At 42.0% G+C, this 27,067-nt stretch overlaps 1 protein-coding gene across 12 annotated transcripts in view; it reads right to left on the reverse strand.

The window, feature by feature from the left end:
* Positions 1 to 27,067, reverse strand: part of COMMD1 (copper metabolism domain containing 1) — a 300,356-nt gene that overhangs the window by 248,119 nt on the left and 25,170 nt on the right. The window contains exon 1 of one of the 12 annotated variants that reach the window (XM_078349243.1): positions 9,376 to 9,445. The exons of the other annotated variants lie outside the window; for them this stretch is intronic. The gene's annotated coding sequence lies outside the window, so the exon portion shown is untranslated. Of the gene's footprint in view, positions 1 to 9,375; positions 9,446 to 27,067 lie in introns of those variants that run through there. 12 annotated transcript variants of the gene reach the window in all.

A 27,067-nucleotide genomic window follows, 5' to 3' on the forward strand; every position in this document is an offset into this window, starting at 1 on the left:
ACTTTCAGATTAGGTCTTTCGAGTGGGCGTCCAGGTTGTTAGTTCCCAGGGCCAGAGCAGCGGCATTAAAACTGATGGTGCTTTTCTTCCCAGGATTCTCCTGTCGGGCTTCCTTCTTGTGTCCCTAGTAGGCGACTCTGCCTTCCCGGGGCTCCAAACCTCAGTCAGAAGGGGAACCGGTCCCATTTACTCTGCGCAGAGTGCTGCTGCGCCGGGCTCTGGTGTTGTGCTGGGGACCCGTGTGGGTCCTCCAAACCTGTTTACTCTGCTCCGAGAGCTGCTGCGCCTAGGTGCCAGCGGAACTGCTGCGCCGGCCACGAGAGTCGCGCTGGCGACCCGTGTGTTTCCTCCACTGGGGATCTTCTGCTCCGTGAGCGACCAGAATTTGTCTGAAAGTGTGGCGTCCTCTAGTTCCCCGCGCCTTCACTGAGAGCTGCAATCCCGGGATGTTAGCGATCGGCCATCTTGGATCGTCTCTCAAAATAAGCTTTCATATCAATAATATAATGATGTAAAACTAGACTTCAGTTTTCTCTCTCAAGGGACAAAATTTCTTGGACTACTAGTCTGCTGTTTATGAGAGACTGTATAAAATATTTTTATTTACTTTTCAAGTAATCTGCCTAGGAAACAAAGATTCTGTGTCTTATTGGAGTAATTTCCAGTGCTTTATAATATCCTTATTTAAGAGAACCAAGTCTTCTTTTAGAAAAGTGGCCTGGGATCCTATTTAATCAAATATTCAAACCTTTCGACATTTTGCCTTCTCAAAATCAAATCCTAAATACAATCTTGATCTCAAACTGAGAATTTTCCAGAGGGTCCCTGGAAAATCTCGAAGGGTTTGTTTTTTCATCTTTTAAAAAGAGAGATATTATGCGATCTGAAGAGAAACCAGAGTATAAAGAGAGATATTAAAAATAACTAGGTTTTCCGGAACTTACCTCTGATTAAATTTTTCAAATTAGGTTTATGTGATATGTTAAATTGCATGGGAAACATTGTAGGAGTGATGCTTAACCTTCTCTAAGTTACATCTGTGTAAATCGAAAATAAAATTTGAAGGCTCCCACAACCATCTGAATGTACTGCTACCTTGGCCAGGGTACTCTAAAACTTAACCAGGAAGACTGGTTCAGGCCATGAAGGGAAGGGGGAAGAGGACATGCCTCATCGTACCTCTCCAGCATTAACATTAATGCAGACTGATAAGAAACATTTGCAATCTATTTTCTCTAAAACCTGACACCTGCAGGATAAAACCTTGCTCACCACAACCCTTTATCTTAACCCAGACATTCCTTTCTACTGACAATTACTCTTTGAACCAACTGCCAATGAGAATGTGTTTAAATGTGCCTATGACCTAAAAGTCCTCACTTCAAGTTGTACCACCCTTCCACACGAAACCAATGTAAATCTTACATGTATTGACTGATGTCTTATGTCTCCCTAAATTGTATAAAAGCAAGCTGTACCCTGACTACCCTGGGCACATGTCATCAGGACCTGCTGAGGCTATGTCATGGGTGCATCCTGGCAAAATAAACTTTCTAAATTGACTGAGACCTTGTCTCAGATATTTTGGGTTCACAACTGGCAACCTGAAAGGGCTTCTGAGTGGAAGTGCCCCTGACTTTTGACAAATCACCTACTGGTGCTTGGTACCAACTTGTGCTATCTTTATTGCTCAAACCAACAGGGTAACTGGCTGAGGCCTGGGAAGCCCCACACCAGAGAACCACTGATCTCCCAGAACTTGGTCAAGATCTAGAGTTTATTTTGTTGTACATCTCCTATTTCTGAAGTTTTACTTACTCCAACAAGAAAGGCAAGTTCTCCTGCTTCCGTGATGATGGAAGGCAGGTAACTCCTTTCTGGAGTTTGAGCTCACTTACAACAGGGAAGGTGAGTTTGAGTTTTTTCCTGCTTCTAGGATAGTACAGAGCAGTCTTCAACCTGAGACCCATTCCTAGGTAAGTAGCTGTTGGGCTTTCATTTGACAAAAGTTACAATTAACAATCACCTGGTCTTAATTTCTCCTTACCATAAGAGCACTCAGTAATCATACTGCTGGGTTTTTATTGTTGTTGCTGTTACTGTTGTTGTTCTGGTCTTTCTCCCATTGGGTTTGACCAACTCCAACTCTACTTAACTTGGCCAAATCCGAATGAGAATTCCAAATTATGGGAAACAAGGCCTCTGAATTGCCTTGCAATAAAATTCCTTGCAGCTGCAAAAAGGAAAAACAAAACCATGTGCGCAGTTTCTGTGTTTGCTTCCTGTCTTGTCTTCCACCCTACTCCTCCTTCCCCTTCACCATCTTCACTACCAAAAAAAAAAATCTAAAGAAGCCTTCTAATGACTCAAACCCCTTAAAGAACTCAAAACAAAGGCATCACTTGCTCCTTTTTGGGATGTCCTATTTTCTTATGGAGTTTCAAGAGAAATGGGCAGATTCTTTTGGTCTATAGCTCTGCCTTCCTGTATTGCACTCCCTGACCTCTGACTTTTGGAGGTACCAGAAATTACCTTGTACCATAAGAAGACTTGGCCTTGGCATGTGTAATGGCAGATCAGAGTTACAAAGTTAGGAGTGGCTGAGAACAGTTTACAGGAAGTAGTCGTAGCTGGTTTAGCTGAGCTTCTAGGAAGTTGTTGTCTAGGATCCTAATTCTAGTGCAGAAGTGCATTCTTTTTTTTTTTCTTTCAAAACAAAGTCTTGCTCTGTTGCCCAAGCTGGAGTCCTGTGGTGCCATCATTACTCACTGCAGCCTCAACTTCCCAGGCTCCAGAGATCCTCCTCTTCAGCCTCCAGAGTAGCTGGGACTACAGATGTTTGCCACCACACTCAGCTAATTTTTGTACTTGTTGTAGAGACAGGGTCTCTAAAGTTAGCCACTCCTAACTTTGTAACTCTGATCTGCCATTACACATGCCAAGGCCAAGTCGTCTTATGGTACCAGCTATGTTGGCCAGGCTGGTCTTGAACTCCTGAGCTCAAGTGATCCAACTGCCACAGGCTCCCAAAGTGTTAGGATTACAGGCATGAGCCACCACCTGTCCCAGAGGTGCATTCTAAAGAGTCTTCTCCTTTGCCTTTCCTCCTCAAAATTAATCTCGATTGGCTTGTGTGAACATTTGTGTGAGGAACTGAACTGTCATTTTCATAGATAAATGAGAGACTGAGTTTCCTCAGCTCCAAAGAGAAAGAGCATTTTGCTCTTTCCAACCAAACTGTGCCCCTGGGTGATTCAGGGCCAAGTGGAAGTGTCTGGGGAGTTGACCTCCTATAACATGCAGCAGCCCTACAGGGAACTCCCAACAAAATTAGTTTAAAAAAGTCTTGCCCATGAAGCACATGTAGGAGCTGGTCATTCCTTTTTTTTTTTTGGATGGAGTCTCACTGCGATGCTCAAGCTGGAGTGCAATGGCATGACCCTGGCCCACTGCAAGCTCCACCTTCAGAGTTCAAGCCATTCTCCTGTTCCAGCCTCCCAAGTAGTTGGGATTACAGGTGCATGCCACCATGCCCCTCTAATTTTTGTGTTTTCGGTAGAGATGGGGTTTCACCATATTGGCCAGGCTGGTCTCAAACTCCTGACCTCAAGTGATCCATCTGCCTGGGCCTCCTGAAGTGTTGGGATTACAGGCATGAGCCACTGCACCCAGCTTCATTCCTTACTTTGAGCCCTCCCAGTGGTGCTGGACCTCCACAAAGAGAAACTGAGACACATAAAAGGACAGAAATGACTCAGTGGTGACACACTATGGAGTCCCACTCAGAACCAGCACACTTTTACCCAATCCACTAAACCTTAAGGCACAGCTCAGTTCCTCCTTTTAAGAAAAAAATGTGGAAAACAAATAATCTAGGAATGAAAAAACACAAGGATAATGACCTCTCTCAGGCACCCTGTTTGCTTTACCACCACTCTACTTGCAAGTGGTTGTATAATGGAAGGGCATGCCAGGTTTTCTAATACTGGTTACACATTAGAGGTCTGTTCTTGTGCACACTTTAAACTGATGGGTAAATTACATCAAGAAAAATTAAGAGCCCGAAGGTGAACCTGCAACTATAAAATTTCTAAGTTCTCTATCTCTCTGCTTTCTTTTCAGCCTGCTTTAGGCTGTTGTTACTTTTCTACTGAGATAAAATCCACTGTTTGCATCCAAACATTTACTTTGGTATTGTTGCAAAGTGGTAAGTCTGTACTAATGTCTCATGGCTAAAGTTCTGAAGCATAAACTATAGGAACTTTGTATGAGTGTATACATGTGTGTTTGGGTATATGTACACATATTTTGTTTTGTGGTTTTGGCCACAAGGTACCAGACTGGCTTAAAGCTAAAGAGGACTCATAAATTAAGAGCTGGACACAGTGGCTTCTGCCTGTAATCCCAGCACTTTGGGAGGCCAAGGCGTGCAGATAACTTGAGGTTGGAAGTTCAAGACCAGCCCGGCCAATGTGGTAAAACCCTGCCTGTACTAAAAATACAAAAGTTAGCCGTGTGTGATGGCGTGCGCCTGTAATCCCAGCTATCTGGGAGGCTGAGGCATGAGAATCACTTGAAACTGGGAGGCGGAGATTGCAATGAGCCAAGATCATGCCACTGCCCTCTGGCCTACACAACAGAGCGAAACTTCATATAAAAAAAAAAAGAGTACTCATAAATTAAATAAGCCTAAATAGTTTTCAAATTCATGTGACTTAAGTAAAATCTTTAATAAGCAAGCTTAGAAATTATTGGTAAAGTAATATTAGAAATGTCTTAAGAACTGTTAGCACAAGTTTTTGTTTGCATTTATTGATCAAAGGATTCCATACTTAACCTTGCCAAATACTGTAAGATATCAAAATTTGGCAAAAGGGTTATTAAACTATAAACCAAGCCCCAAAAAGAATGATCTTTGCTTATATAATTTTTAATAAGACATTATTATTGTTGGTTTCATGAAAACAGCTAAATCTTTTTTTTTTTTTTTTGAGATGGCGTCTCACTCTGTCACCAGGCTGGAGTGCAGTGGCTCGATCTCAGCTCACTGCAACCTCCGCTGCCTGGGTTCAAGCAATTCTCCTGCCTCAGCCTCCAAAGTAGCTGGGATTACAAGCACACACCACCACACCCAGCTAATATGGGGTTTCACCATGTTGGCTAGGATGGTCCTCGTGATCCGCCTGACCTCGTGATCCGCCCGCCTTGGCCTCCCAAAGCGCTGGTATTATAGGCACGAGCCACTGTGCCCAGCCTAAATCTTTTTTTTTTTTTTAAGACCAAGTCTCACTCTGTCACCAGTCTTGAGTACAGTGGCACAATCTCGGCCCAGTGCAACCTCCTCCTCCCGGGTTCAAGTAATTCTCATACCTCAGCCTCCCAAGTAGCTAGGATTACAGGTACACACCATTATACCCACCTAACTTTTGCACTTTTAGTAGAGAGGAAGTTTTACAATTTCACCCAGGCTGGTCTCGAACTCCTGGACTCAAGTGATCTACCTGCCTCCACCTCCCAAAAGTGCTAGGATTACAGGCATGAGCCACTGCAGCCAGCCATAAAGGGGAAAAATTTTAAAAACAGGCAAATGAAAAATCTTTCACATCTGCTTTTGTCTGCATGTCTGTTATATCTGTATCTTTATTTGTGTCATATGGAAGTGATATTTCACTATTAAACTGTGTGAAAGAACTCTAATCAAAGCAAAGTAAGAGCTTATCAGACTAATAGGAGCTAGCTCAGCTGGGCACAGTGGCTCACACCTGTAATCCCAGCACTTTGGGAGGCTAAGGAGGGCAATCATGAGGTCAGAAGTTCGAGACCAGCCAACATGGTGAAACCCCATCACTACTAAAAATACAAAAATTAGTCGGGTATGGTGGTGTGTGCCTGTAATCCCAGTTACTCAAGAGGCTGAGGCAGAAGAATCGCTCAAACCCAGGAGTTGGAGGTTGTAGTGAGCCAAGGTCATGCCACCACACTCCAGCCTGGAGAACAGAGTGAGACTCCATCTCAAAAAAAAAAGAAAAGAAAAAAATTGGGGTAATTAACAAAAAAAAGGGAAAAGAAAAAGAGAGTCAAAGAATTCACCCCAGAAGAGTGACAGAAATTTTTAGATGGTTATTCACTATTTGCCCTAGATTGTAAAAAAAATTTTTTTTTTAATCAGAAGTCAAAGGTTATCATGAGAAAGCTGACATTGTCTGGGGCAACTGAGGCAAATTAAGATAAAAAAATTTGACAAAAAGGCTTGAGTCCCTTGACTCCACTCCCTGCTGGGAACCCAAACCCCCCCCCCCTTTTTTTTTTTTAACCAAAAAAGGTAAAATGGTCTTGGGGTAGAAAAGTTCCTGGGACCAGAACATAAAAACATACAGGCTAATAGAACTGTAAAATCTGAGATGTTTAAACAGACTTTATGTAAGGTAGTTGTAACTCTTTTCACCTAAATGTCTTATGAAAATGGGTACTGTATCTGACTGGGGGATGTTTCCCCTATCGAGTACTACAAAACTGAAGGCAGGTAAATCTCTTTCAGAAATGTTAACTGGACTTACTAAATGGGAGCTAGAAAGATCTCCTGAGCCCACAAAATATCAGGGAGAAGGTGGAGTGCTAGATGGGACAAATCCTCCACTTTGTAGCCTTTTGTGGAACACTTATTGGGACTTATGGCAAAAAACTGCGAGCACTTCCCCATAACAGCTGCTGGACTAGAGAATTTCTATTGGAGGGGCATTTACTGCCTTGCTATGGAATGTTAGCTGAAGCTACCCCTATGCTAATGGAAATAAAGGTGTTCAAAAGAGTTCCATGATAAAATTAAAATGGTTTGCACAGGATCTTGCTATCTGGGAATACAAGGAGATACTCATAAGCAAGAACCCTTTTTTCCCCCTAGGACTGATTCTAACTATGTGAGGAGCTGCTAGATTTTACAGTGCCTAATTGCTCCCATGAGCTGTTTGGCTTGTGAATGGCAGTTCCAAGGTGAACAAACATCTTGCTTGGAAGGCTGCTGCTCTGGTTAAAGAACGGTCCAAAAAACCTTTTTTTATAATTATTTATAGTTTAGAGCATTTGGGTGAAGTATGATTTGTAAGCAAACTTACCTCTCTCTGAGTTATCCAAAATTCAAATTGTGATTTTATGACAATATGGTTATTTGCATAAGTTCAGTAAGAGTCTTTTAGAACAAAATTATTGGAGACTGGTTATTTTACCAAGACTTAGACAAAAATTGCATATTTTTAGGTAAAGTTCCAGCAAAATCAACTTGAAAGGGGCCTATGTAGCCAATCAATTCTTTCTGCACTTTATGTGAATAATCAAAGTATAATAAATCTAAAATGTAATTTGCACACAAATTGATCTTACTATAATTTCTCTTTAACAGAAAAGGAACGGTGGCTCAAGCCTGTAATCCCAGCACTTTGGGAGGCCGAGGTGGGTGGATCACGAGGTCAACAGATCGAGACCATCCTGGTCAACATGGTGAAACCCCGTCTCTACTAAAAATACAAAAAATTAGCTGGGCGTGGTGGCATGTGCCTGTAATCCCAGCTACTCAGGAGGCTGAGACAGGAGAATTGCCTGAATCCAGGAGGCGGAGGTTGCGGTGAGCCGAGATCGCGCCATTGCACTTCAGCCTGGGTAACAAGAGTGAAACTCCGTCTCAAAAAAAAAAAATAGAAAAGGAAATTCAGAGAAAGAAATTGTTCAAAGGAAAAGTATAACACTTGATACTAACTTCTGTTTGAGAGTAGACTGAATTATGAATTATTTCTTGGCTACAATAATTCTCGAGAGAGTACTAGATTATAATTTTTCTTCATATCTTTAGTTGGTACCCTAATGGAGGAGGTTCTCTTTTCTGTTCTGACATACAAGTACTCTTTTTATTGTCAAAATATTAACATTATTTCTCCTTACTTACAAGGAAACCAAAATTATGGTGTTCTCAAAACCAGAGATGCCAATCTCTCTTATTTGGCATCCTGTTACCGGTAGAAGAGTTCTGAGTTACCGGCCACAAATCTATACAGGTCCTCAGCAACTTCAGTACTTGCCTCTTCGGAAAGAATTTGAGAGGCATAAAGCAAAAAAGAGACCAAGGCAAGTTCCAGAGCAGGAATGGAAGTTTATTTGAAAAGGCCTTAGAACAGGAAAGCAAGGAACATGTGCTTGGAAGAGACCCAAGCAGGCATGCGAAGGTTAAACAGAAAAGGTCAAGTGCTCTGTTTAACCATGTCCCCAGGACTTTGATAAGCTTGCCTCTTTCCCATGTTTCTTCCTTTAGGGTGGGCTTCCCACATGCCCAGTGCTTTCCCATCCTTTGGAACTGAACACAGGCAATGTGTTTAGGGAGTTATAAACATGGCCATCTGAGGCTTACTTCCCTTTTCTGGTGGAGAGTACCCCCAGAAGATCATGCTTAACCATTTTCTTTTCTTTTCTTTTCTTTTTTTTTGGTCTCTTAACACACATGCCCAGGAAGTTGTACCTCTGTGAGGCCAGCATTCAGTTAATATTTTGATGTTAACAGGTATGGACCATTAGGAAATGGCCTCTCCTTCATGCTGCCGAATTATCATTTTTAGACAGGCAATGTAATAATTGCTGAACCATCACCTGACATTCTAGTGAGTAGGGAAGAGCCCTCTCCTGCCCAGCTCATGCCTAACTAACTACCTGTAACAATCCCATTGGGCCCAATCTTTTTTTCACTGCAAATGCCTTGCTGCTAAGACTATACAAGCACCCTCCCGCTAGGCCCAGGGACTGTCACATGGGACTGTAAGGGCAAGTTTTGAGGAATACAATTAGGTCAAGGTCAGACCCTCCAAGTCAAGGATGGGTACAAAGATGCCTGGACAGCTGGTAAAAGAAGAAAATAATTACAGAGATGATGATACCTTGTGACAAAGCCTCCTGGGTATAATACTCCCAGCTATGAGTTGTGCAGAGATATATATATATTTTTTTCAGAACAATGTTTATGTTCTGTATAGCTAATTGCTAAAGTCTGTAACTAAAACGAAGATTACATAGCTCAATGCATAACACAGAAGTTAAAAATAAGTCAATTTTTTTCATTAATTTTAATGAAAATTAACATTTTTAAAAACCCTTTGGCTTTTTGTTTGTTGACATTCTACTTAAAAAACAAAATTAATAATAATTTTAAGGGGTAATGTATGCCTGTCCATGTCTATTCCTATCTAGCTTAGAATAATTAATTGACTCTAAGTCTTGTTTATTCTAAGTCTCTTGGCTATATCTTGGCTATAGAGAGTCCCACTCAAGGACAGGATAAACCAGGGGCAGGCAGCCATGCCACCCCAGCAACACTATGGAACAAAATTAAAATGTTACCTTTGGTAAATCTTGGCCAGAAGGGGGAAAATTCAAAGGCTCCCACAACCATATGAATGCACTCTCTCCTTGGCCAGGGTACTCTATAATTTAACCAGAAAGACTAGTTAAGGCCATGAAGGGAAGTGCGGGGCAATCATCATACCCCTCCAGCATTAACATTAATGCAGACCTTCAGTCTGGAAAGAAACATTTACAATCTATTTTCTCTAAAGTCTGCTACCTGGAGGCTTCATTTGCAGGATAAAACCTTGGTATCAGCCAGGCATGGTGACTCACGCCTGTAATCCCAACACTTTGTGAGGCCAACGTGGCGAAACCCCATCTCGACTACAAATACAAAAATTAGCTGGGCATGGTGACAAACACCTGTAATCCCAGCTACTCAGGAGACTAAGGCAGGAGAATCGCTTGAACCCAGGAGGCAGAGGTTGCAGTAAGCTGAGATCATGCCACTGCACTCTAGCCTGGCAAGAGTGAGGCTCCGTCTCAAAAAAAAAAACACACACAAAAAACACCTTGGTGTCTACAACCCCTTATCTTAACCCAGACATTCCTTTCTACTGACAACAAATCTTTCAACCAATTGCCAATCTGAGTATGTTTAAATCTACATATGATCTGGAAGCCCCCACTTCGGGTTTCCCGCCCTTCCAGAGGGAACCAATGTAAATCTTACATGTATTGACTGATGTATTATGTCTCCCTAAACTGTATAAAAGCAAGCTGTACCCTGACTACCCTGGGAACATGTCATCAGGCCTCCTGAGGCTATGTCATGGGCACATCCTTAATCCTGGCAAAATAAACCTTCTAAATTGACTGAGACCCTGGTCTCATATTTTGGGTTCACGTCTGTATGAGAAAATGTTATTAATATAAGTACTCCAAAAACTGCATAAAAGGCCAAGTGTACCTATAACCCCAGCACTTTGGGAGGCCAACAGGAGGATCACTTTTGCCCAGAAGTTCGAGACCATCCAGGGCAATAAGATAAGACTTTGTTTCCTTTTTTAAAAAAAACTATATGGGCCAGGTATGGCAGCTCACACCTGTAATCCCAGCACTTTCGGAGGCCAAGTTGTACAAATCATGAATAAAAACAATTTTGCTGTTGTGTGTACATTGGGGAAACCAGCAGGGTTTTATTTCCATTATTTTATACCCACTATATCTATGTTAAGATACAATTATAAGGAGAGAAGTGACTGTTCTGTATTGATAAAGCAGGAAAGTTTTCAGAAAAATGAGTAAAATAATTAATGAAACATAAAAAAAAAAAAAAACCTGACCTTAGGTGATCTGTTCAAGACAGATCTTGGCCAATAGGTGAAATCCCATCTCTACTAAAAATACAAAAATTAGCTGGGTGTGGTGGTGTGCGCCTATAATCCCAGCTACTCAGGAAACTGAGGCAGGAGAATCACCTGAACACGTGAGGTAGAGATTGCAGTGAACTGAGATCACGCCTCTGCACTCCAGCCTGGTGATAGAGCAAGACCCCATCTCAAAAAAAAAAAAAAACTACATGAAGTTTGTCAATGCACTCACTGTCCATAATATATTCTGATATGTTATCATAATTCCAATTATTATTTTAAAATGTATGGCACAGAAACAACTAAATTTCCTGTCAACGCCATTATTTTGATAATGAACTCGAATAAAATCTTTAACCATGGCCATTTTAGGTCTTTTGTCATTCACATATAATTACTCTTGTATTCAAATGCTTCCCTGAAAGGTCACAATCAGCTACAAGCTGGAATGCTTCATATTCAACATAAGTGACTGCCTCAGAGAGCCAAGGAAAGAATTATACAGGTAGGTACTCTGAGGTACAGGTTCCTCATGACATTGCTTAAATAACTTTGAAATCACACCGTTAGACTAAGTGAAATGTCCAAAACTCTACTAGAGAAACTGATAGGTACATCAAAACTGATAACCCTCATCTGTAAAACAGGAATGAAAATTTGAAGAAAAAAAAAAACAACTGGGCTGCTGAGCGCAATGGCTTAGCAATTTGGGAGGCCAAGGCGGGCAGATCCCCCTGAGCTCAGGAGTTTGAGACCAGCCTGGGCAATATGGTGAAACCCTATCTCTACTAAAATACGAAAAAATTAGCTGGGAATGGTAGCACATGCCTGTAATCCCAGCTACTCAGGAGGCTGAGGCAGGAGAATCACTTGAACCCAGAAGAAGGAGGCTATAGTAAGTTGAGATCACTTCACTACACTCTGGCCTGAGCAACAGTGAGACTCTGTCTCAAAAAAAAACAAAACAAAACAAAACTGATAACCTAAGATCAAGCATATGTCCACTTATCATTCTTGCTGCACTTATATAAACGATTACACCAAATTTAATGAGATTAGATTTTTGTAAACAAGAGTGTTCTTTTACTTTTGATCAAACTGAGGATGACTGAACAGAGAAATTTTACATTTCTCTTTTTTTTTTTTGGAGACAGAGTCTTGCTCGGTCGCCTGGGCTGGAATGCGGTGGTATGATCCTGGCTTACTACAACCTCTACCTCCCAGGTTCAAGCGATTTTCCTGCCTCAGCCTCCCAAGTAGCTAGGATTACAGGCACCTGACATCATGCCAGTCTAATTTTTGTATTTTTGTAGAGACAGGGTTTCACCATGTTGGCCAGGCTGGTCTTCAACTCCTGACCTCAAGTGATCCACCAGCCTAAACCTCCCAAAGTGCTGGGATTACAGGCATTAGCCACTACACCTGGCCAGAAATTTTACATTGCAATGGAAAATTATCATCTTCGCTACTGGGTTATCAGACCATAGTTCTATTATTTGTCTCTGACCTATCTTTCACCACTCCCTAAACCACAGCCTGCTGTCTTGCATATCTTGTCAGTAATTAATGTTTCCCATTTTTCTCCCACCCTCCTGACTTGAAGTCACTAAGAACTAAAATCTGACTGCCCGGATCCTTATTGAGACTCTAGTTTCTCTTGTCCCAAAGCCCTACAAGCTGAAGCTGGATGACCTGATATAAACTAAAAGAACTTATTTTCTTGAGAGGGAGACGGAGTTTCGCTTTTGTTACCCAGGCTGGAGTGCAATCTCGGCTGACCGCAACCTCCGCCTCCTGGGTTCAGGCAATTCTCCTGCCTCAGCCTCCTGAGTAGCTGGGATTACAGGCACAAGGCACCTTGCCCAGCTAATTTTTTTTTTTTGTATTTTTAGTAGAGACGGGGTTTCACCATGTTGACCAGGATGGTCTCAATCTCTTGACCTCGTGATCCACCCGCCTTGGCCTCCCAAAGTGCTGGGATTACAGGCTTGAGCCACCGCGCCCGGCAAAAAGAATTTATTAATACAACCATTTTTGGTTGTATTCATTTTAGAGCCACGCAGGAAGTTAACTGAACACCCACATCTTCCATGGTCTGCTCCAGGAAATAACCTTGTTTTTCTCTTGTTAACCTGTCTTTTGTTACAGGAGTCTATTCCAATTAAGAATTTATAAGGTGGCCAGGTACAGTAGCTCATGCCTATAATCTCAGCACTTCAGGAGGCCAAGGCAGGAGGACTGCTTGAGCCTAGCCTGGACAATACAATAAGACCCTGTCTCAGGGCCGGGGGCCGTGGCTCACGCCTGTAATCCCAGCACTTTGGGAGGCCAAGGCGGGTTGATCACAAGGTCAAGAGATCGAGACCATCCTGGTCAACATGGTGAAACCCCGTCTCTACTAAAAATACTAAATTAGCTGGGCATGGTGGCGCACACCTGTAATCCCAGCTACTCGGGAGGCTGAGGCAGGAGAATTGCCTGAACCCAGGAGGCAGAGGTTGTGGTGAGACGAGATTGCGCCATTGCACTCCAGCCTGGGTAACAAGAGCGAAACTCCGTCTCAAAAACAAAAACAAACAAAAAAAAAACCCTGTCTCAATTTAAAGAAAAAAGAACTGATGAGGTTTGAGAGAAAAACAGTTTCCCTCTCTTCACAGACAAACCAGCGAGTGCTGTACTAACTAACCCCCTTTCCTTTTTGTTTACCTCTCAATTTCACATCCCTTTCTTGATTAATTGAAATTCTCTTTTTTGTTTTCATGACAGCCTACCATTCAATTAACTGAAATTTTCATTCCATAACTTGAACTTGTTAAGCCTTCATAAAAAAATTTTTTTTTTGAGGCAGGGTCTCCCTCTATTGCCCAGGCTGGTCTCAAACTCCTGGGATCAAGTGATCTTCCCGCTTTTATCTCCCCAAGTGCTGGGATTACAGGTAGAAGCCATCATGCAGGGCCACTCATTAAGCCTTTTAAAAGACAAAAATAAGTTTTACTTCAAGTTTCTTCCTTCATTTTGATACCCTAGAGGAGCATTCAAAGCTCTAAATTCATTTTCCCTCAAGCCTGAGTAAAACTCATTTACTGTGGACATCCCATGGTTCATTCTTTATGAAAAACCTCCCCCATGGCCCTTCCAGGACAGTGGTCCCAATTGTCCCACTCAAGAGATACTAATAACTAGAACTTTTCATTCTATACTATCCCTCACAGTCCCCCACAACCCACTGACACACACTCCTATCTCAAATTCATTTTGTATTTAAATATGATATAGTTGTTGATGCTTAAACTGGATTTAGGTATTTTAGATTATACCAAAAAAAAAAAAAAAACCAAAAGTTGCTTGTTGGTTTTGTTCACTTTCTTTTACTAAAACTAAATACTCAAGACTGGGTATTTGGCTCATAGTTTTCAAAGCTGCAAAGTCCAAGGTTGAGAAGCTGTACCTGGTGAGGGCCTTCTTACTATGTAATATCATGGCAGAGAGTATCACACATGGGAAGAGGTCAAAAGCATGGCAGCTCAGGTCTCTCTTTCTCTTCTTATAAAGTCACAGTACCATCATGGCTCACCCCCACATTGATATAGAAGGGCTGGGCTCCGAGCTAAACCCTACCCTTAAGCCTGGAACCATGGCACTAAGTGAAAACAGCTGACCCCATTTTTCCGCCCAAATGTTGCCTTTTTGGCTTGCCACACCCTTATCCTCTGCCCCTGCAAACCACCCTGATAAAAACACTTCAGCTGGCAGAGCAACACAAGCAGCTCAGCATTGAGGATATAAGCGGCTGAGCATCAGAGATACAAACAGCTGAGCAATGGGAATACAAGCAGCTAAGCATTGATACAAGCAGCTGAACGGCAAGCAGAGAAGAAACTGAGCATCAGAGACTATGGATAGATGTGACTAATTTCAGATGTGCAGCTTTGGAGAAAGGCCCAGCCAGAGATGGCCAGGCTTCAGGGAAACATCAACTTCTTTCTGCACAATCCCCTTTCCAACTCCCCACCCGACTGAGAGCCACTTCCATGGCCCAGTTAAATCCTTCACATATACTACTCTTAAATCTGTTTGTGTGACCTGATTCTTCCTGGATGCCAGACAAGAACCCAGGTGCCAACGGGGCAGGGGCTGCCACTCTGACCCTCCACTGAGCTGACACTTAGTCATCCCTGAACAGCAGAGCTGAAAGAGCACTGGTTGTAACACAGTTGGATGCTGCTGCAGGGTCCACACAGAGCCTGCTCCCACCAGAGAGGTGCAACCGGCTGCTTCCAGCATTCATTTGCTCTGGTTTCTGCACTTGCTCGCATGCTCCCTCATGCAAGGGGTTTGAGCATGCTGCGGTCGGCTGCTACACATCTGTCACAAATCCAGCGAGGGGGTCCAGGGAATTATCCCTTCTCACCCTGACCTTTTCTAATCCTAATTACCTCCCAAAGACCCCACCACCAATCAATATATAAATTTGGGGATTAAGTTTCCAACATATGAAATATGGAGAACACATTCAAACCACAGCACGTATTCACTTGTTCTTTGCCCCTTAGATATAGTGCCAACCTCTGCTATGTCTACGGTGAACCAAGAACTGGGGGGTGTGGGGGAGAATATAAAGCCAATGGTTCTTTTATTTACCCCTCTAATTTGAGCTCCAAGCACAGAATGTAGCTGCCTTTTTTACTATTGAGAGGCCTGTAAAACATAAGTGGTATCTGAATCTCTTGGCAATTCAGACAACTGAAGTAACAGCAAGGAAATGTCATGAACAGAAGTACTGACTTTACAAAACCACTTGTACCTTTTGTATACATTTTATCCAAAGAATTTTGCAGATTTAGACATTACTGTTAGAGAATAATTAAAAAGGTAAGCAGAGAAAGAAGAAAAGTCCAGACACAGTGGCTCGTGCCTGTAATCCCAGCACTCTGGGAGGCCAAGGCAGGTGAATTACAAGGTCAGGAGTTCAAGACCAGCCTGGCCAACATAGTGAAACCCCATCTCTACGAAAAACAAAAAAAGTAGCCGGACGTGGTGGCAGGCACTTGTAATCTGAGCTACTTGGGAGGCTGAGGAAAGGAGAATCGCTTGAACCTGGGAGGTAGAGGTTGCAGTGAGCCGAGATTACTCCACTGCACTCCAGCCCATGCGACAGTGTGAGACTCCGTCTCAACAACAATAACAACATAAGTTAAAATGTTTAGTTATTCAGTTAGCAAATGCTTAAGTACTCAAAATTTTTCAAGGCACTCAGCTTGATGATAAAGACCATGGAGTTGGCCAGGCATGGTGGCTCACGCCTGTAATTCCAGCACTTTGGGAGGCCAAAGCGGGAGGGTCGACTGAGCCTAGGAGATAGAGGCTGCAGTGAGCCGAGAACATACCACTGTACTCCAAGCTTGGAGACAGAGCAACAGCATGACTCAAACAACAACAAAGACCATGGAGTCTTTCAAAGTCTCAGAGGCACACAACTGGGATAGAAATCCTGCAACTATCATCCTTAAATGCAAAGTTCCTTTGGTACGTATCTTCTCAATATTCTAATTCCTCAAAGCTGTCTTTTCTAACTGAAACTAACATTTTTCACTAAGCCATCTGGAATTTTACTCAATCATCAACCAAGTGTCCAATATCGTTACTGATATATCATAATTTGTGATCTGAATGTCTCAAAATGAAGTCACTCACCTCAAGTAGGATTGAGCCCAAAGTAAAGCTGTTCACCCCCTCAAAGCCATAAACATATAGGTAATGGATTGAGGTCATAAGATAGCACCTGCTGTTGCCTATTACCAACCAACACCTGAACTGAAGTCATAAAAAGTGAAACATGGCTGAGATAATGAAGAATAGACCCATCTGTGGAAGATCATCAAAGCAGCAAGAATAAGGCTAGTCCAAGACCCTTTGGAGGCTCTGCTCATGAGAACTCTGAGGCCTTCTTCCAACTTTGGCGGCTGCCACTGGAGGCTTTGCCAAAGAGACAACCCTAATACATGACCAGCATGCAAAGGACTTCCAGATCCATTCAACTTGTCTGTCAGCATATTGGTTTCCCAATGTGGTTCATTCTCTGTGGTCTATTACCCTCCCTTATTTTATTTTTATTTTTACTTTTTTGAGACAGGGTCTCACTCTGTCGTCCAGGCTGGAGTGCAGTGACATGATCTCGGCTCACTGCAACCTCCGCCTCCTGAGTTCAAGCAGTTCTCCCACCTCAACCTCCTGAATAGCTGGGACTAAAGGCACGCACCACCATGCCTGGCTAATTTTTATATTTTTTGTAGAGATGAGATTTCCCCATGTCGGCCAGGCTGGTCTTGAACTCCTAACCTCAAGTGATCTGCCCACCTCGGCCTCCCAAAGTGCTGGGATTACAGGCACAAGCCCCCCACACCTGGCCTATCCTCCTTTAATTACTGTCTGTATGTACACTGCATGTTAATTGCATATTTGACGGTCATAATAAGCCATGAGTTTGAACATATATAACTGGCTGAGTCACTGAGAAATCTCACAGTTTCAGTCTGAGTTAGCATAACTAGGCAGTGTGAACCTAATTAACATAACACTTATCATATCTGAATCTTGTTTGTTCCCCTAAGAACTCCAAAGACACACACTGCCTCATGCTTCCATTCCATGCCTATCAAGTAACCTTCCAACTATTTTCTTAGAATTCCAGGTGACTTAACATTTTAAAAGGTATCTTTTTTTTTTTTTTGAGACAGAGTTTCGCTCTTGTTACCCAGGCTGGAGTGCAATGGCGCGATCTCGGCTCACCGCAACCTCTGCCTCCTGGGTTCAGGCAATTCTCCTGCCTCAGCCTCTCGAGCAGCTGGGATTACAGGCGTGTGCCACCATGCCCAGCTAATTTTTTTTGTATTTTTAGTAGAGACGGGGTTTCACCATGTTGACCAGGATGGTCTCAATCTCTTGACCTCATGATCCACCCGCCTCGGCCTCCCAAAGTGCTGGGATTACAGGCGTGAGCCACCACACCCGGCCCCAAAAAGGTATCTTAAATAATGGATACAAACAATTCTGATGAATGGATAGGTGAGCGCAAACAACATAAAAAAAAGAAAAGAAAAATGACAACCCTCTGGTTTATCCAATAGTCCCATTGAAGTCTCCTGTTTTATTTTTCATTTTATTTTACTTTTTCCAAGACAGAGTCTTGCTCTGTTAACCAGGCTAGAATGCAGAGGCATTATCTTGGCTCATTACAACCTCCACCTCCTGGGTTCAAGAAATTCTCCTGCCTCAGCCTCCTGAGTAGCTGGGATTACTCAGGAGGCATATGCCACCACACCCAGCTAATTTTTGTATTTTTAGTAGAGATGGGGTTTCACTATGTTGCCCAGGCTAGTCTCGAACTACTGACCTTGTGATCCCTCGGCCTCCCAAAGTGCTGGTATTACAGGCGTGAGCCACCATACCCGGTCTTAGTAGTTTTTGGATCATTCTCTTAGAGACTAATCAATTCTGGATGCCAGGGCAAAAGAGGTTTATCAGCAGAATCCTAGTCACTTTACAAGTTCTGCCATCCAAAGACAGACTGTCCTGGCAGTTGGCTGGCTTCCCCCTCTCAGAGAATTTCTGCTTTCCCTAAACCTCAAAAGCAGTCACCTGGACTTTTCATAACATCTGGGCATAATTATACAGAAAAGATTGTAGGGGAGGGAAAGTATCTTTCCCTCCCCTATCTTAGGGTTACAGCTGAGTCTCTTATGATAAAAAAAAACAGGTGAACAAAAGAAAAGCATACAGTTTTTTTTAGACAGGGTCTCACTCTGTCACCCAAGCGGGAGTTCAGTGGTGTAATCACAGCTCACTAGCTCACTACAGCCTTGACCTCCCAGGCTCAAGTGATCCTCCCATCTTAACCTCCAGAGGAGCTGAGACTACAGACACACACCACCATATCCAACTAATTTTTTGTAAAGACCAGATCTCATTATGTTGCTCAGGCTGGTCTTGAACTCCTGGGCTCAAGTGATCCTCCTGCCTTGGGCTCCCAAAGTGCTAGGATTACAGGTGTGAGCCAGTGCATCTGATCTTACAAATGTAAATTTTATATGACACAGGAGCTTTCATAAGGAATGTAGATCTAAAAAGAAAGAAAAAATAATAATTAAAATAAAATAAAAAAAAGAAATGTAGATCTGAAGAAACAGCTAAACCAGAATATTTTTATGCTAGGTTTGATGAAGAAAGGAGAGTCATGGAAAAATATGACAGAACAAAAAGAATATGGTCTAATGGTAATAAACTAGGGGAAATTTATCTAGGCCTATATGCTGAGACTCTTCTTGGTGTCTATTTGTCTTCAGAGGTAGAGATGTTCCTTTCTTCCAAGTATAAGAAGGGCACCTCTCTGTAAAGTTGCAGGTAGCAAGATGAAATTAACTTTTGCTAGACCCAGAGAAAATAGAGCCGGGAACACCCAAAGAAGAGGAGGCCCATGCTTGTGAGACAAGAAGAGTTTCCAAAGACTTTCTAAAAGTCGTTCTGTGTCCTTCACACATCTCCTGCTTTGATAAGGTTTATCACTAGACATTCTTTAGGACTGCAGTAATTCAAATAATTAATGAACTGGAAACAGTTCTTATCTCGGACACGTAATTCAGATAAAATGTTTTCAGAAGAACACTTGCCCAGTAAGGGCATCTCCACCAATGAACTGATAACAACTCTGGCTTTGAACCTCTGGAACCATTGAACTCCCTTGCTAAGCAGCTTATGTAAATCTCTTTTGCTAATAAAAGCTTCCCTTACCCTTCCCTCATAGAATGCACTGGTGGTTTGCCATTCCATGCATTCCAGGTTATAATCGTTATTTCTACTTCTAAGTAAATCCAACATGTACAGACACAGTTTTCTCTACTATCCTTTTTTTAAGATTGACATCTCAGATGAGATGAGATGAGATGAGATGACATCCTCAGATGAGGAACTTGGGACCTGCTTCTGGAGGTCAGACAATCCTTCCAAGGTTTTTATGACCTGCTTCAGGGGAGTAGGCAGGGGAAGGTAAGAAAGATTTTCCTGCTTTTGCTATTTTCTCAAATGCCTTCAGCTTAAAAAATATCCAAGGCTGGCTTATAGCTTATCACAACCATTTACAAATTTATTTGTTCCTGCTCCATTCCCACTGCTTCACTTGACTGGCCTTAAAAATAAAAAAATATGTCAAGGTACAACATTTTGGGATAGTGTGTCCTGGATCCTATAAAGGTGGTATTCCTTAAAATATGTGACAAATTCCTTTTCCAAAACTAAAAAATGTACGCTTAGCTTTTTAGGATACTGAAAATAGATACTAAATAGCTTCCTGGGCCAGGTATGGTGGTTTACGCCTATAATCCCAGCACTTTAGGAGGCTTAGGCGGGTGGATCACTTGAGTCCGGGAGTTTGAGATCAGTGAAACCCTGTCTCTACTAAAAATGCAAAAATTAGCCAGGCACGGTAGCATACACCTGTAATCCCAGCTACTCAGATGGCTGAGGCATGAGAATTGCAAACTCAGGAGGCGGAGGTTGTAGTGAGCAGAGATTGTACCACGGCATTCCAGCCTGGGCAACAGAGGGAAACTATCTCAAAATAAGTAAATAAACAAATAGCTCCTTGCTTTGTATTACTTAGCTTCTTATAGGTTTTGTTAATTAAAAATCACAAAAGGTTACTATCACACTGGTCTTTAAGAAAAAAACTACAGAAGGCCACTGTTTTGGACTAAGCTACTGCACTAGGTCCCAACAGACAACACTAAAAATCAAAATGGAGTCACCCACGCTAAAGTTCACATCACCACAACTAAAACTATGTTGCTATCTTCCAAGGAATGAGAACAGAGCTATAACAGCCAATTTCTCCAACAGGTCAGTTTCAGTCTTCAAATAGCATGAGAATGAAGTTCCCTTTGCTTCAATCCCTACACAATACTTACAGCCTGAAGTAACCTAACGTTAGTCAGTTATTTTTTATTGTTCTATCTCCTCATCTGTGCCTTACGAGGAAAGTAACTTTTTGAAATGACCAATCTGCTTTTTACTCTTTGTTTCTGCTTTATTCAGCCCTTTCTGCCTATAAAATCTACTCCCTCTGCTCAACTCGTGGAAACATTTATTCTATTTTATGGAATGAAGTGTTGCCCAATTCTAGAATTACAAATACACAGAGACTGATAAGCAAAAAGTGATGGAGGCAGGTCTCAATAGATTAGAGGTTTATTTAACCAAGGTTGAGGATGTGCTCAGGGGAAAAACAAACCACAGGAACATCTGTGACCTATGCTTTTTCCAAAGAAGGTTTTGTGAACTTTGGTATTTAAAGAGGAAAGAGCAAGCAGGATGGGGGGAATAAAAGGAAGAAGAGGTAGGCAATGAGGCAGACGGTTACATTCTTATGAAGCTCCAATTAGCCTCAGAAAAATCTACATTTTACATAAGGGAAAAGGAAGTAAAAGAAAAGGCCAACTACGCATTGTCTCGAGCTCAGTAAATCTACATTTTACATAAGATAAACATGAAAAGAGAGTAGAAGAAATGAGGGTATGATATGGGGTTGTGATATTATAGCTATCTATTTGATAACAAAAGGAAACTTGTATTGATGACTCAGATCCCAATTTTAACTCTCCCTTTTGTACAGTGAGTTTGGGGTTCCAAGATTCTATTTTTCTTAAGCCCTTTAAATTAGTTGTAATTTTGTCTTTTGACAGATTATCATCACTGTGTCTGCAAGTATATGCCACTGTAACTGGTTATGGCTCTCAAAGACAAATAACTAAAATCTAACCTTATAAAGGGGACAGTCTTACTTCTACATTACTTACACAAATCAGTATGTTTAATTTAAAAAACACTAACTCTACAATTGGCATCGCCTTTAAGCTGTCCAGGACTCTTGTAATATATTGACAGTGGATCTAAATACATATCCCTAATGTAAATAATTTTCCTGAAAGAATAATGTAACTAACACTTTACCACATAGCAGGATTTTAAAAAATTAATACTGAGAAAAGAACTTTATTTGTGAGTCCTTTTAAATTATGAGGCCCACAGAGACATTAAAATGAAACAGCAAGCATGTCTTACTTCCCCCTTGAGCTATGTATCCATCTCTTGAAAATGCTTGCTATTGCCACAAGTAGCTATAAATTAACCTAATAATGCCATACATACCTTCAATATAACCCACACCCTATAGCTTAACAATGTATGGACAATCACTAATCAATGTTATTTCCATAAACCAGTGAGAATTTCTGACAGACAACTCTGAATTGGCCCACTTCCTATCCCCCTTTGTTTCCCTTGAAAAATCCACTTTTAACTGCTGCTAATTGGAGTGTATATACACAGCAATTTAAATCTATGCTCCTGGTTGCAATACTCAAGCTTGGCCAAATAAACTCTCTGTATTAATTCTGCCTCGGCTTCTTATTTTAGCTCAACACTAACAATTACTAAATACAAATTATATGCCAAGCAGTATTGAGGAGTTTTACATTTTGTTTGTTTTTGTTTTTTCCTTTGGAGACAGGGTCTCACTCTGTCACCCAGGATAGAGGGCAGTGGCACGATCACAGTTCAGGGCAACCTCAACCTACCAGGTTCCCAGGTTGAAGCGATCCTCCCATCTAAACCACCTAAGTAGCTAGGACTACAGGAGTGTGCCACCACACCCAGTTAATTTTTGTATTTTTTGTAGAGATGGCATTTTGCCCATGTTGCCCAGGCTGGTCTCAAACTCCTGGGCTCAAGTGATCTGCCTGCCTTGACCTCCCAAAGTGCTGGGGTAACAGGTATGAGCCACAGTGCCCAGATACATATATTTTTATATAGATTAGATACATTACTAATTCTGGCTAAATTCAAAATTATTCTTCTTATTCCATACAGGGAGAAACTAAGGCTCAGAAAGATTAAGCAACTCACCCTTAGTAAACTGTAATACTAAGATTTTTTTTTTCCAGATGGAGTCTCACTTTGTCACCCAAGTTGGAGTGCAATGACACAATCTCAACTCACTGCAACCTCTGCCCCCCAGGTTCAAGCGATTCTCCTGCCTCAGCCTCCTGAGTAGCTGTAAATAACCCTGCCTGGTTAATTTTTGTATTTTTAGTTGAGATGAGGTTTCACCACATTGACAAGGCTGGTCTTGCACTCCTGACCTCGAACTCCTGACCTCGGGTGATCTACCTGCCTCAGCCTCCCAAAGTGCTGGGATTACAGGCATGAGCCACCATGCTGGGCCAGTACTAGGATTTTTAACTAAAGTCCTTCTTGCCTCCTAAAACCTATTATTTTCCAAATAACAAACTGCTTCCTAAAAGTCACAAATTCATCAGAATGGTGTTAGGTGGCCTCCAAACTCCATGTTCAGTCATCAACAGAATGTATTCTTATAAGTGGGCAGATGGGGGCTTCTAACATTTCTTTTTACTCATTGTTTCCCAAATATCTCATAATCATTTTTGAGACAGGGTCTTGCTCTGTCACCCAGGCTGGTGTACAGTGGTTCAATCTCAGCTCACTGCTCCCTCTAGCCCCCAGGCTCAAGCAATCCTACCACTTCAGCCTACTGAGTAGCCGAGACTACAGGCATGCACCACCATGTCCAGCTGTGTTTTTTGTATTTTGAGTAGAGACAGGGTTCTTGCCACATTGCCCAGGCTGGTCTCGAACTTCTAAGCTCAAGCAATCTGCCCACTTTGACCTCCCAAAGTGCTGAAATTACAGGTATGAGCCATAGCACCTGGTGTCCCATGATCTTCCACATCTCAATGCCTGGGCTTATGCTGCTTCCTTGGCTGGGATATCCTCTACAACTTCCACATTTTCAACTCCTTTAGAACTCGGCTCAGTAAGTTAGTTATCTCTTTGTCTTTATCTACACAGTAACTTCCTTATATCTGTATGAGTAACTAAGACTAGATTAAGGAGTCAAAATAACCTGTGTTTAAGTACCAACTCTTTCCACTTGTTAAGAAAGACCTGTGGCAAGTCTTTTATCTATTCCAAGCCTTAGTTTCGTCATTACCTATATGGAAATAAGAACACCTCCATCACTGGATTGGATTACAGATTAAATAAACACAAAATATCGTATGTATCCTCTACAGGAGGGGTCCCCAACCCCCGGGACACAGACTGGTACCGTACCAGTAACAGGTCTGTGGCCTGTCAGGAACTGGGCTGCACAGCAGGAGGTGAGTGGTGGACATGCAAAAGAAGCTTCATCTGTATTTATAGCTGCTCCCGCCAGGTGGAGTGGCTCATGCCTCTAATTCCAGCACTTTGGGAGACCTAGGCGGTTGGATCACTTGAGGTCAGGAGTTTGAGACCAGCCTAGCCAATATGATTAAACACCGTCTCTACTAAAAATACAAAAATGGGCCAGGCATGGTAGCTCATGCCTGTAATCCCAGAATTTTGGAAGGCTGAGGTGGGCGGATCACGAGGTCAGGAGTTTGAAACCAGCCTGGCCAATATGGTGAAACCCTGTCTCTGCTAAAAATACAAAAACTAGCTGGGCATGGTAGCACATGCCTGTAGTCCCAGGTACTCAGGAGGCTAAGGCAGGAGAATTGCTTGAACCCAGGAGGCAGAGGTTGCACTGAGCCAAGATTGCACCACTACACTCCAGCCTGGGCCATAGAGGGAGACTTTGTCTCAAAAAAAAAAAAAAAAAAATTAGGCAGGCATGGTGGCAGGTGCCTGTAATCCCAGCTACTCCGGAGGCTAAGGCAGGAGAATCGCTTGAGCCCAGGAGGCAGAGGCTGCACTGAGCCACGATCTTGCCATTGCACTACAGCCTGGATAACAAGAGCGAGACGCCATCTCAAAAACAAACAAACAAAAAAGCATAGCTGTTCCCTATTGCTCATATTACTGTCCAAGCTCCTCCTCCTGTCAGTGGCAGCATTGATAGGACAAACCATATCGTGAACTAGAGCATGTGAAGGATCTAGGTTGTGTGCTCCTTATGAGAATCTAATGATCTGTTACTGTCTCCCATCATCCCTAGATGGAACCATCCAGTTACAGGAAAACAGGCTCAGGAATCCCAGAGATTCTACACTATGATTGAGTTGTATGATTATTTCATTATATATTACAATGTAATAATAACAGAAATAAAGTGCACAATAAAAATAATGCACTTGGATCATCCCAAAACCATCCCCCTGTCCCCAGGTCCAGGGAAAAATTATCTTCCACAAAACCAGTCCCTGATGCCAAAAAGTTGGGTACTGCTGACTATAGCATACACTTCTAAGTTATTAGATTCTAGCCCTGTTCATGGTTTTGTTTTTTTTTTAAGCTAATTAGCAATTATTTGCAATGTTTTTAATTAAAAAAAATTATTTTTAAACTAAAGTAGGTTTTTTGAAATACAGTCTCTCTCTCACCCAGATTGGAGTACAGTGACATGGTTACAGCTCACAGCAGCCTCAACCTTCTGGGTTCAAGCAATCCTGTTACCTCAGCCTTTCAAGTAGCTGGAACTATAAGGCATGTGTCACCATGATCAGTTAATTTTTGTAATTTTTGTAGAGATGGTGTTTCACCATGTCACCCAGGCTGGTCCTGAACTCTTGAGCGCAAGCATCCTATCGCCTTGGCCTCCCAAAGCACTGGGATTACAAGCATGAACCACAGAGCTGGCCTGCAATTTGTGGACAGATAACTGATAAATATGAAATTCTGTCCTGTCACATAGCAACTTAATTGACAACACCCCTTCTCCTCAGGGAATGGAGGAAGGGGAAACTGTCAGAGATTTGTCAAACAGAACAAATCCATCTTGTACAGGAGTGGATAAAATGAGGTTGAAACCTACTGGGCTCCATTACCAGCAGGTTAAGGCATTCTAAGCCACAGGATGAGATAGGAGGTCCACACAAAATACAGGTTATAAAGACCTTGCTGATAAAACAAGTTGCAGTAAAAAGCTGGCTAAAACCCACCAAAACCAAGATGGTGGCCATAAGAGTGACTTCTGGTCGTCTGTACACTCCCATCAGTGCCACGACAGTATACAGATGCCAGGGCAACGTCAGGAAGTTACCTTATGTGGTCTAAAAGGGGGAGGCATGAATAATCCACCCCTGGTTTAGCATATCATCAAGCAATCACCACAAAAATGGATAACCAGGGGGTGGGAGAAGAAAAAAAAATTGGGTAACCAGCAGCCCTCAGGGCTGCTCTGTCTATGGAGTAGCCATTTTTTTATTCCTTTACTTTCTTAATTTGCTTTCACTTTATTATATGAACTAGCCCTGAATTTTTTCTTGCACAAGATCCAAGAACCCCACCTTGGGGTCTGGATCAGGATCCCTTTTCTGTAACAAAATCAGTTTCCAATTCACCTCCACTACTTTATTCCATATAAATTTGTGTTTTCCTTTGAACAGGTTATATCTGCCTGAATGCCTCAATTCGTTAGCATGTCTTTATTTTTGTAGCTCTAGTGTAGTCACGATTTGTCTCTTTTCTGAACAATATATTTTTAACAACACTATCATGGTTATCATGACAACTCCCAAATCTTGAACTTTCTAAACTCCAGACTTCTTATATTTACAAGAAATCAAAATATGCCACCCCAAAATATGACTGTAGGAGACCAGAATATGACACCCCAAAATATGCATCTCTGGCATAAGGGTTATTTTGAACTGGTAACTGTGAGAAACAGCTCTGAAAACAAGAGTATAAATTATCATTTTGTAAGAGAAATTTACATTTCTAAAGGAAATCTTCATTTGTAAGGATACCAGGAAGAGGAAAGTGTCTTCAAATCACTAGAAACTCTTAACAGTAGAGAACGTACCATCTTAAATCTGCATAACAAACCTTACCCTGGTCTATTGTACTTTTCCTGGGCATCTCCCCATTTTGTCAGTTTGTCTAATATTGACAATGCTGAGTTTGATCATTTGATTAGGGCCATGTCCACTGTTAACTTCCTATGCTTCTGTTGCTGGGCTTTCATATCCATCAAAGCCACCTAGTATCTATTTATCCATCTCTAACTATATTTAGTCCTTATATTTTCTAGTCTCTCAAAACACCAAATCCTTCTTCCAGCCCCTCAATCTCTACAGGAATCTATGCTGCCTTTTTCACTAAAATCCCAAGATGGCTCCTTCAACTTCATCTTTCCTTTTATGTTTCCTTCCAGATGTAACAATCAAATATAATATGTGGCCTATGAACAGATCCTAGTCTAAATAAACCAGCAAAAAAGGACACTTCTGAGGACAATCAGGGTAATTCTGAATATTCAAAAATTACTGTAGATTTTATTGGTTGTATAATCATATTGTGGTTACATGGTTTAGAGACAC

Source organism: Callithrix jacchus, chromosome 14, assembly GCF_049354715.1.
Source record: "Callithrix jacchus isolate 240 chromosome 14, calJac240_pri, whole genome shotgun sequence".
NCBI classification, from domain to species: domain Eukaryota; kingdom Metazoa; phylum Chordata; class Mammalia; order Primates; family Cebidae; genus Callithrix; species Callithrix jacchus.